Below are 11316 nucleotides of genomic sequence, written 5' to 3' on the forward strand. Positions count from 1 at the left end.
AAAGACATAACAAAAAGAACTAAGGTCAGAACATGACACTTCTCACAATTTTCTGGAAATGTTCCAGGATAGTTGCTTGGCTTTAAGACATTCTCAGCAAATTTAAGGACCTTCACAATTATAATTTTTTCTTTGTATTTTAGTACTTTAACAGAACATTTTCTAAATGTTCAAAGATGGTTACATTTCATTTCAATTTTGGTAATGTTCTAGGAATGTTCTCCAAGTGGTTTGACATTCGGAATGTTCTCAAATAGTTCAGAGAAGATTAAGAAACAACGTTCATCTGTGGGAATTACAGTACTTCAGCATAATGTTTTGTACAGGTTTCCTCACGGTTCTATTTGAAGTAATGTTCTCAAATTGTTCCGAGATCATTAAGATAACCTTTCATAAAAACCACAAGAAAACTTTTGTAACGTTCAGAGAAGGGCACGGCAATGGGTGTGCCTTGGAGGGCATAGGCCCACCCACGTGGGAGCCAGGCCCAGCCAATCGTAATTAGTTTCCCCAACAAAAGGGCTTTATTACAGACAGAAATACTCCTCAACACCCCCCTCCACTCCTCTGACAATCCTGCAGGTGAAGAAGCCGGATGTGGAGGTCCTGGGCTGGTGTGGTTACACGTGGTCTGAAGTTGAGAGGCCGGTTGGACGTACTGCCAAACTCTTGTGGTAGAGAAATTAACATTCAATTCTCTGTCAACAGCTCTGTTGGACATTCCTGCAGTCATCATGCCAATTGCACACTCCTTCAAAACATTGTGTTGTGTGACAAAACTGCACATTTTAGAATGGCTTTTTATTGTCCCTAGCACAATATCTACCTGTGTAATGATTATGCTGTTTAATCAGCTCCTTGATACCTGTCAGGTGGATGGATTATTTTGACAAAGGAAAAATGCTCACTAACAGGGATGTAAACAGATTTGTGTACAACATTTGAGAGAAATAAGCTTTTTGTGCATGGAACATTTCTTGAATCTTTCATGAAACACTTTATATGTTGAGATAATATTTTTGTTCAGTGTACATTCTATCTGAATCTAAATGAAAATTATACAAATCTAAAAGTAACTTCATGCCATTGCCAACTATGTAAAAAATAGTCTACATCCTGCAGGTAGAAAATATCCTGATATATATATTTTTTAAAACCAAATATCACATTGGCTACGCTTGGCCTGTCTGCAACTAACTTGAAATATTTTTAGCAACTATCAACTGAGTTGCCTGAAACTCAAGCGAGAAAACTTTAAATAAAATATATAAAGTATATAAAATATGCCCTCAGAGTTTCCCATGCCAGTGACCTCGGGACAGACACAGCTGTAGGCTATTGTAAAAACAGACTTTATTAACTTGCAGTTTGAGATGAAGAAAAATGACTTTGAGAAACTCCACAGCTCATTAGCGGTGGTGAGTTAAGACAATCAGAAATACTATCAGACATCCCCAAATGGGCACATTTATAGGCCTACATTTGTGAGCAGGCCATGTAGACTAGTCCTACTTCTATATGCATAATCAGGTGTGCATCCTTACTCAACATTGACAGCAGCTTTTAAAACAAAAGATGAATACATTGACAACTCATAAATGGAAAGACATTTAAAAATACTTTTTTCTCAAAAATGTAGCATAGGTTGTGAGTTTTGCAAAACACATGTCCACTCCAACTACGAGAACTGTAGTCCTAAATGACTATAACAATTCTACAGGGTGTATTTACCAAATGAGGAGAAACAAACTTCACACACCAATCAGAGTTATACTTAAACTACATTTTTAATAATAATAAGAGCTTTGCAATAGCCTTTGACTTTCAATGATGCGCTATCTCTAATGAACCATTGGAAGTCACAACAGAAAAGTACAAAGATATTTTATAGTCAAGATACACCCCTCTCACTCTACATGACGAACCACAGATCTTAGGAACAGTTCACAAGGGGACTTTATAACCTCTTGATGCTATGGGGGCGCTATTTCATTTTTGGATGAAAAACGTTCCCGTTTTAAACAAGATATTTTGTCACAAAAAGATGCTCGACTATGCATATAATTGATAGCTTTCGAAAGAAAACACTCTGACGTGTCCAGAACTACCAAGATATTTTCTGTGCGTGCCCTAGAACGTGAGCTTCAGGCAAAACCAAGATGAGACGGCATCCAGGAAATGAGCAGGATTTTTGAGGCTCTGTTTTCCATTGTCTCCTTATATGGCTGTGAATGCGAGAGGAGTAAGTCTGCCCTTTCTGTTGTTTCCCCAAGGTGTCTGCAGCATTGTGACGTATTTGTAGGCATATCATTGGAAGATTGACCATAAGAGACCACATTTACCAGGTGTCCGCCCGGTGTCCTGCGCCGAAATTGGTGCGCAAAAGTCAGCTGCAAGTATTTTTCCATGGAATTTAGAGAAGCATGCAAGCTTCCACGAACGCTATATCAATGAAGAAATATGTGAAAAAACACCTTGAGGATTGATTCCAAACAACGTTTGCCATGTTTCGGTCGATATTATGGAGTTAATTCGGAAAAAGTTTGACGTTGTAGGTGACTGAATTTTCGGTTCGTTTCGGTAGCCAAATGCGATGTACAAAACGGAACGATTTCTCCTACACACAGACGCTTTCAGGAAAAACTGCGCATTTGGTATGTAACTGAGAGTCTCCACATTGAAAACATCCGAAGCTCTTCAAAGGTAAATGATTTTATTTATTTGGTTATCTGGTTTTTGTGAAAATGTTGCGTGCTAAATGCTACTCAAAATGCTAAGCTAGCTTAGCATACTCTTACACAAATTAGTCACTTTCTATGGTTCAAAAGCATATTTTGAAAATCTGAGATGACAGTGTTGTTAAGAAAAGGCTAAGCTTGAGAGCAGGCGCATTATTTTCATTTTATTTGCGATTTTCAGAAATCGTTAACGTTGCGTTATGCTAATGAGCCTGAGGCTTTAGTCACGATCCCGGATCCGGGATGGGGAGTTTCAACAGGTTTATAATTGAGAAAGGAGTATCCCTTAGCCAGATAACATTCACTATAAATTATCGTTCAGTTTGGTCCCTAAGGCAGGTTCTAATCTCGTTCCTGGTACTTCATAGCACACTGTGACAGGGGATACACGTGACTCCGGGGAAGTGCTGCTTCTACCAGTAGATTTATCGCACAATCCCCCTGTCGATGAGGTGGTAGTTGAGTCGCCTTCTTCTTACAGAAGGCGAGAGCCAAATTGGCATGTTTCAGAGGGGGTGCGCACGGTGGAGACCTGGTCTGGACTTTCCACCATAGTAACACCAATGGCAACCCCTGAACACCTCCCCGAGCACTTTCGTGACCACCCCTTGAGAGCCCTCTGTTGGCATGAAATACCGGGGTCATGACAGGCCAACCAGGGTAGGCCCAACACCATGGGAAACACAGGAGAATCAATACGGAAAAGACTCATTCTCTTCTTGTGACCCTCCTGCGTAAACATACCCAGTGGAGCGGTGGCCTCCCTAATTAGCCCTGACCCTAATGGTCAACTATCATAAGCGTGCACAGGGAAGGGCATATCCACAGGAACAATGGGGATCCCTAAACTATGGGCAAATGCTCTGTCAATAAAATTCCAAGCTGCACCTGAATCTACGAGCGCCTTATGCTGGGAATGCGGGGAAGACTCGGGAAAATGTATAAACAAAAGCATGTGAGCAAACAGTTGGCTCTGAGTGAGCCTGGTGCCGACTCACCTTGGGTGACACAAGAGTGTCCTGCCTGCTGTCTCAACTCCCAGAAGAACCTCCCCAGCACCGACCAGCAGTGTGCCCTCTGCAGCCACAGATGGTACAGGGAACGGCCCCTCCTCCGCTGGATGGACTAGTCCACCAGCTGGTCAAACGTAAGAGTGGTGTCCCTGCAGGCCAACTCCCAACGGACTTCCCCACGCAGACTGCACCGGTAGTGATCGATCAGGGCCCTGTCGTTCCATCCCACACTGGAGGCCAGGGTCTGGAAGTCCAAGGCGAACTCCTGTGCGCTCCTCGTCCCCTGCCTCAGGTGGAACAGATGTTCACCCACAGCTCTACCCTCAGGTGGGTGGTATAAAACTGCCGAAAGCAGCGGGTGAACTCTGTGTAATTGTCCAACACCGCTTCTCCTTCCCCCCATACTGCGTTGGCCCACTCCAGGGCTTTCCCTGAGAGACAGGAGAGGAGGGCGGGCACGCTGACATGTCCCGAAGCAGCCGGGTGGACGGTCGCCAGGTATAGTTTCAGCTGGAGTAGAAACCCCTGGCATACGGCAGCTGTCCCATCATACTCTCTCGGAAGAGCGAGACGAATCCTACTGAGACCGGGTGAAGGAGGGGTGAACTGTGGTGCCTGTTGTAGTGGTGCCGGTGGAGGCGCTGGCTGAACTCCTCCTCTCTCCCATCGGTCAATTGTCTGCAGCATGCGATCCATGGCGGTGCCGAGATGTTGCAAGATGGTCGCATGCTGCTGGACGTGCTCCTCGACCGCCAAAGGGGGGTTGTCTGCTCCTGCTGACTCCATTTTTGCGTGAGTTATTTTAAGGATCTGGGTGTAGTTGGTGCAGAGGATTCAGGAGCCGGACAGCAGAGATGAGTAAAACAAGGAACTTTACTGAAAATATCCAAATACATGAAATAATACCAAGCCCACAAACATCGGACCGAACTTAAAATAAACCAATCACTCACAAAAACGATGGGGAAAACAGAGGTTTAAATAATGAACATGTAATTGGGGAATTTAAACCAGGTCTGTAAAACAAAGACAAAACAAATGAAAAATGAAAAGTGGATTGACGATAGCTAGAAGGCCGGTGACGTTGACCGCCGAACGCTGCCCGAACAAGAAGAGGGACCGACTTCGACGGAAGTCATGCCATAAAGTTTGATGACAAAATTTGCCTACAAAGGACTGCCATGCCACCTTCCTGTTCAAGTAAGCACAGAACAACAAGATGAGTCCAAAAATGTCTTACGTGCTGCTGTATAAATGTAATATGCTAGGAGATATGTATACTGTAGCTAAGAAAGTAATACTATGTTTATGTTTATGTTTTGTAGTAAGCTGTTAGTGTGCCTCATCCTAATAATTTGGTCCCTTTTCCCCTCATAATTTAGCCTATAGTCTGTTTCAGAGAAATGTCATCATCTAATATTGTAAGAGCTTTCATTTTCTGCTTATGTGCCCCATTTAATTATCCGATGATAATATATTAAATGCATTAACAGAAATTACCGTAACCAAACAAACATTGCAGATTAGAACGGTAAATGTAGGCTACTGCTGGTGATATATGTCATGGGGAATTGATAGACACAGCAAACAATGCGTACTATTAAGTTATGAAACAATGAATACCTATGAAATGGCCGGAGAGATCGCATTCTGGAGAGAGACGTGCCTTGTTCATCTGAGCCACATTCCCCATTCTCCTGGATTGTATCATCCCTACGGAATCCTCAATGGATTGGTTCACTGAGACAGGCTCAAATCAGACAGGTGTCTTGTGTGCAATGAAAACAAAATCTATGTTTTCAAAAAAGCCACCTTTTGTCATACAGTATCCCATTTAAGGCACCCAGACCGTATGAAAGTTGCACAGTATACCCTTAATCTTGTAATAAATCAAATGTAGTGATACATAGCATTTCTGCCATCCATTGTGACATTGTGGGAGGATAACCAACCTTCCAATTAATGGCAATGCTTTTCTTAGTCGCTATAAATGCTAAGTTGCTCAGTTTCTTCTGATGACAGTCTCCAGTATCAACTTTTCCAATCAAACAAAAACAGGAAGAATCTGTAGACATGCTGAGATAAAAGAACATACTCTTTGCCAGAATTCAGCCAGCTTTCACAAGATCATAACATTTGCAAATATGTCCCCTTTTGTGTTTTACACCTCCAGCAGAATAATTACATTTCTGAGTGCATGATATTCAGTTTAACTGGTATGTAGTTAGTTCTATGGATGGTCTTAATCTTCAGTAATTTATGTCTGAGATTATGTGAAAATGACTGTGTATTCAAACATATCTGTATCCATTCTTCATCATCGATAGGGTCTACCAGGACTTCCTAACATTTTTTGTTTGACATGTTTTGTGTCTGTCATGCCCTGATCGGTCTCACCTCTTCTTGTGATTGTCTCCACCTCCACCTCCTCCAGGTGTCGTGTATTTTCCCCAGTGTATTTATCCCTGTGTTTCCTGTCTCTTTGTGCCAGTTCGTCTTGTATGTTTGCAAGTCAACCCGCGTGTTTTTCCCGTGCTCCTGTTTTCTATTCTCTTTTTCTAGTCTTCCCGGTTTTGACCCTTGCCTGTTTTTTTCTGGATTCCGTACCCGCCTGCCTGAACATTCTGCCTGCCCTGACATCGAGCCTGTCTGCCACTCTGTACGTCTTGGACTCAGAATCTGGTTTTGACCTTTTGCCTGTCCACGACCATTCTCTTGCCTACTCCTTTTGGATATAAAGAAACAACTAAGACTCTAACCATCTGCCTCCTGTGTCTGCATCTGGGTCTTGCTTTGTGCCCTGATAGCGTCATCAGGAAAAGCCTCTATCAACATTTAACACAGTTTGGAAATCCACTTGAGATTTGTCAGACTGCCTTAAAATAGTTGATATCTTTTAAGCTTCTGGCTTGTCCAGTGTTTGCTGCACTGTGTGTTGTAGAGTATCTGTGTTGTAGAGTATCTGCAGATGTTCACCTCAGCGCCATCACAGACGGGTCTTCCCTGGTTGCCTGACCCTGCTGAGACCCCTGTCACCATCTGATCCTGATCAGATGAGGCATGACAAAGAATTCTCTTGGTGTACATTTATACATTATATTATCCAAGAATAGAATCAATGGTTCCATTATTGAAATCCCCATTATTCCCAGATCTCAGACTGTAGCCTACCCATCAACTCAAGATGGAACAATTTATCCAGTCACTGATTGTTATAATAAACTGCAAAATTCGTAGACTGGTCTTCATTGGCTGGTCTTCATTGGCTGTCTTGACCCTGCTGGGACACCTGTTATTATCTGATTCTGCTAAGACATAATGAGCATAGTGTTGTGTACTGATTGTGCATCATGACAGTGTAGTCTGTAGGGCTGTTCATACCGTGTCAGTGTGAAAAGTAGGGAATTAGATGGGGACAGCTCAATGCTATACTGACTCTAATAAAAACTCACATTGCGCTGTCAAAACATTTCAGAATATTAGTCTTCAATCGTTTGGCCGCTGGTTGTCATTGTTGATTCAGGTCTAGTGTGATTGGGGCAAAAATAATAGCTAAAGTTAGTAAGCTAGCTAGCTGATGTTAGCCAACTTTTGGCTAGCTCTAATGGTACATCAACTGACCAAAACTAACCATGTTAAATGCCTTCTGTTGAGACGGGACAAAAAGGCTACAAAACGTTTCCACACACACAACAGCTGTTAGATACTGCTACTTGACAGACAGCTAGAGGCTAGAGCTGATCCGGCTGTGTTAGCTACTAGCTAGTTCATTCTCTTCAGACTTAACTTCAGTCGAGAGGGGATGAAATATTACTGTAGCTAACGTTACATGTCAGTTACACTACTAGTTCAGAACTTTTTCTGTTAATTAAAACAGAAGTTACCTTGCCAGCTACATCAGTCAAATAAAGAGTAGCCGGTTTCTGCTCTGCTTGCTTTTATAACCCAGAGGAAAGTGCAACACACACAGAGACAGCAGCTACAGAGAGCAGCAACCGTGTCTTTCAGAAGCTTTGCCTTCATACAGCCTTTCTGCAGCTCTGTAGTTTCCGCATGGTCGGTCCTAAAGCACACCGATGCCGCTTTTAGTATCACAGTGCAATGATAAAAATGGGGGGGACAAAAATGGAATGTGGAGGGGTCATGTCCCCCAGTCTCCAGGGAACGTTGTGCCCCTGGTTTTGACATATAAAATTATCAGGTGCTGTTGGTCATCATGTTTCACAGGGATTTACATTAAGGTCTGAAAAGCAATGAAGCTATGTTCACCAACACAGAGGGGAGGAACCAGAAAGACCAGACTGGAATTCTTAGGGTTTTTGGTTGTTATCAGTACTTAAGGAAAGCACCTGTCCAATGGGGCAGCCACCTTTATGTTAATCCCTAAAACAGGTGTCATAGTTTGTCAGTTGAGTTTAAGTTTGTGTGCGTGTGCGCGTGTGTGTGCGCGTGCGTGTGCGCGCGTGTGTGTGTGTGACAACAAACTAATCCTTTGAGCCTTCAGGCTTCAGACATGAGATATCTAAAACGTCACCTCCACAGAACCTGTGTCTATTACCAGCCTGCTATTGTTTATTACGACTTGACATTTTTATGGACTGAAAGTTAATGGCATTCTAATTAAATGTGGATTTTTAATTGATTGAATATCATGAAACTGCACGCACCCCCGTTGGTCAATTATCGTTACGTTAGCCTAGCCTTATAAAGATAACTAGAACATTGATAGCCTGACACAGATTGTCAAACAGTGATGTTGTATTCCTTTGACAATTAATACGATTCCAAAAGAATACTAATAATAACAGGACTATAAATATGAAATGTTTTATTTTTCACCCGTCATTACTGCCATTATTACATTATTCCAAAGTTTAATCATGTGCATAATTCCGCAGTATCTCTCTCTCTCTCTCTACTCCCGCTCTCTCTCTCTAACTCTCCTTCTCTCGATCTTTCACTCTCTCTCTCTCTGGCTCCCTCTCCCTCTCCCTCTCTTTCTGAAATGATACCCCTCTCCACTCCCACACTACACTACTAGGGAACACGGCCAATGCGCATCAACCAGATTAAAGTGGGAACTTCAGGCTGCCATCTGACCCTGGTTTCTTGGAGTGCCGTCGTACTCAAGGGAACCATGCATTCAAAACATTATTCTTTCCTTGCACAAATACAAACTGCAGCGTGGCCAGGAATCGCCGGCAACTTGTGCGCTTGCACTGAAAACAAAACACTGGAAGGATGTTACTTTTCTTGGTCATTTCGTCTGTGATTTCGATTGAACTGTGATGTTTCCACATAATGGGTCATCTGTACAGCGGTTAGATGAAAGATTACTTTGATCAAACTGCGCAATTTGCGATCCTCGCCTTGTCTATCCCTGATTGGAATGCGAGACGAGAATGGGGAGGAACAGATTTGTCTATCCAGAATGGATATAATCTCAACAACTTTTGCTGCGCCGAACTCATCAGAGGATATGAATTCCACGAGTGCCCCGAGGCCTCTGCCTCACTCCCAGAGCGCGGCCGTCTTCATCGTGCTCATGGTCACTGTTATCATTCTGGTGACGATCGTGGGAAATGTACTGGTTGTGGTGGCCGTTTTCACCAGCCGTGCGCTCCGTGCGCCGCAGAATCTCTTCCTTGTCTCCTTGGCATCGGCAGATATCTTAGTGGCTACCTTGGTCATACCTTTCTCCCTCGCCAACGAGGTCATGGGTTACTGGTACTTTGGGAGCACCTGGTGTGCCTTCTACCTGGCCCTTGACGTCCTCTTCTGCACGTCCTCCATTGTGCACCTATGCGCCATAAGCCTGGACAGGTACTGGTCTGTAACCAAAGCTGTTAGCTATAACCTGAAGAGGACGCCAAAGCGTATTAAGTGTATGATCACCGTGGTCTGGGTCATATCTGCGGTCATCTCTTTCCCACCGTTGCTTATGACCAAACACAACGAGCACGAGTGCTTGCTCAACAACGAAACATGGTATATTCTCTCGTCTTGCCTGGTCTCATTTTTTGCCCCTGGACTAATCATGATTCTGGTGTATTGTAAAATATATAGAGTGGCCAAGCAGCGCGCATCGACCGTGTTCGCGGCCAAGAACGGGATGGAGAGACAGCCTTTGGAGTCGGAAACTTGCTTTGTGCCCAGGGGGAAATTTGAGATGGAGAGCCCCAGCAGCCCCAGTTTAGGTGGCCACCCACGGAAAGGAGAGCTGGACGATATAGACCTGGAAGAGACCTGTGCCCCCGATAGCAAACCCAAGAAATGCCACTTCTCCAAGAGAGGGAAAGTGGATGGTGCGAACACGTTCACAAAACAGAGTTGCCGCGCGCCATCGGCTTCGAAACGCAACGCACAGCTCTCTCAGGACCAAAGGACGAGACAGATGTCACTGTCAAAGACAAAACTGGCACAGATGCGTGAAAAGCGCTTTACATTTGTCCTGGCAGTGGTGATGGGGGTGTTTGTACTCTGCTGGTTCCCATTCTTTTTTACATACAGTCTGCACGCAATATGCAGAGATAGTTGCCCGATTCCGGATGCTCTCTTCAATCTGTTTTTCTGGATTGGTTACTGTAACAGTTCAGTGAACCCTATAATTTATACAATATTTAATCGCGATTTTCGGAGATCTTTCAAAAAGATCATATGCCAGACTTCACACATATAACGTTTATTTCAATTCCTCTCCCCCCCCACCTCCCTCCGTGTGTGTCTCTGTGTGAATGAATGAATAAAATAGAGAGAGAGGAAGGAGTGAGTGCCTGCTTACGTTCTGTTGCGTTTAGTATCTGTCAATTGATTAGCCTACTTAGGAGATGTGTAACACTTGTTTGTAGAATACTGCAATACTATATTTTTTTACATTTAACCTACTTTTTACATCTTGTAACATGGACTTCAAATTTGAAGAAATGAGTTTGTAACCTTCAGATGATGTTTCTGTGTACTTAAATGTATCAAGTTGAAAATCCTAATTGGCATATCTGATAACTAAAAGCAAATATCAGTACCAGTATCTGATCTACATATTAGAGAAAAGCATGAGTCAGGCTGCACTACTATGCTTTTAGGTGTTGTTAATTTTGCAGTGTGCTGTTAATAATACATTAAAGGGTGTGAAGGGCTTACCAAGAAATATTTCCCAAAGGTCTAATTCGAGGTGAAAAGGAGTTGGAGTACTCAACAAAAAAAGCGAGAGATTTTTATTTTTTATTGCTCACTTTGGATGCAAGCAGGTGACTGACGTTTCGACATCAAGCTAACATCTTCCTCAGAGTGACCTGACCCATTGCACTTAGCTCCTATTTATAGCCTAGAGGCCCATTGAGACATAACAATGTAAAAAATAACAATGGAACATTGCTGCGGGGACTTGCTTCCATTCAGCCACAAAAGCATTAGTGAGGTCAAGCACTGATGTTGCGCGATTAGGCCTGGCTCGCAGTCCGCGTTCCAATTCATCCCAATGGTGTGGATGGGGTTGAGGTCAGGGCTCTGTGCAGTCTAGAGGGAGTTCTTCAACACTGATCTCACCAAACCAGACCATTATTCCT

The 11316-nt window shown here is 43.3% G+C and overlaps 1 pseudogene; it reads left to right on the forward strand.

Moving 5' to 3' along the window:
* The first annotated feature begins 9076 nt into the window (after positions 1–9076).
* Positions 9077–10430, forward strand: LOC135549342 (alpha-2Db adrenergic receptor-like; annotated as a pseudogene).
* Positions 10431–11316: the final 886 nt, after the last annotated feature.

Source organism: Oncorhynchus masou, chromosome 12 (assembly GCF_036934945.1).
Source record: "Oncorhynchus masou masou isolate Uvic2021 chromosome 12, UVic_Omas_1.1, whole genome shotgun sequence".
Lineage (NCBI taxonomy): Eukaryota > Metazoa > Chordata > Actinopteri > Salmoniformes > Salmonidae > Oncorhynchus > Oncorhynchus masou.